Consider the following 636-nt stretch of genomic DNA (forward strand, 5'->3'; position numbering starts at 1 on the left):
ATAATACAAAATACTTTTTCCATAGTAGAAAGAGTACCATAAAAATCTGTAAGTATAATCATATCAAATGATTGAAGATCTGGACAGCCTAGACTCTTTTCACAAAAACAAGATAAAGCATGTTGGGTAACCCTTAGAATGACCAAGATAAGAGCTTAAAAGTAAAGGTAGTGAAATTACACTGAAAATAGCCCTGGGCTAGAATCAAGTGTTCCAGAAAGCCATGACCGCAAACCTGCATACATAATAGTAGGGAGATAAGTCTCATCACAAATAGCTCAAAGTACAGTGCAGCTCCTCAGTCCAGATGTATTGGGATTGCAGGAGAGAGAGAAACCTAAACCTGGAACCTGAACACCTACTTTGTCGGGATGGATCATGATAGTTAGGATTCATAGTGGGCTACATTTTGTATCATTTGGCCAAGTTCCCCCAACAAAACCAAATGACAGTAATAAACCTGCCCCTCATCTCCTCTGATTAATTTGATAGAGGCTGAACCTTTTTTATTATTCAAATATTATTCTGTCACCCTGTGATAAAATACTTATAAAATACTTGAAGACATTAAAACCCGTTTATGATGATGGCACATTCTTGGCTCTGATTGGGCTGCGTTTTGTCAGTCAAATCTAG

Source organism: Stegastes partitus, unplaced genomic scaffold (assembly GCF_000690725.1).
Source record: "Stegastes partitus isolate 25-593 unplaced genomic scaffold, Stegastes_partitus-1.0.2 Scaffold26, whole genome shotgun sequence".
NCBI lineage: Eukaryota > Metazoa > Chordata > Actinopteri > Pomacentridae > Stegastes > Stegastes partitus.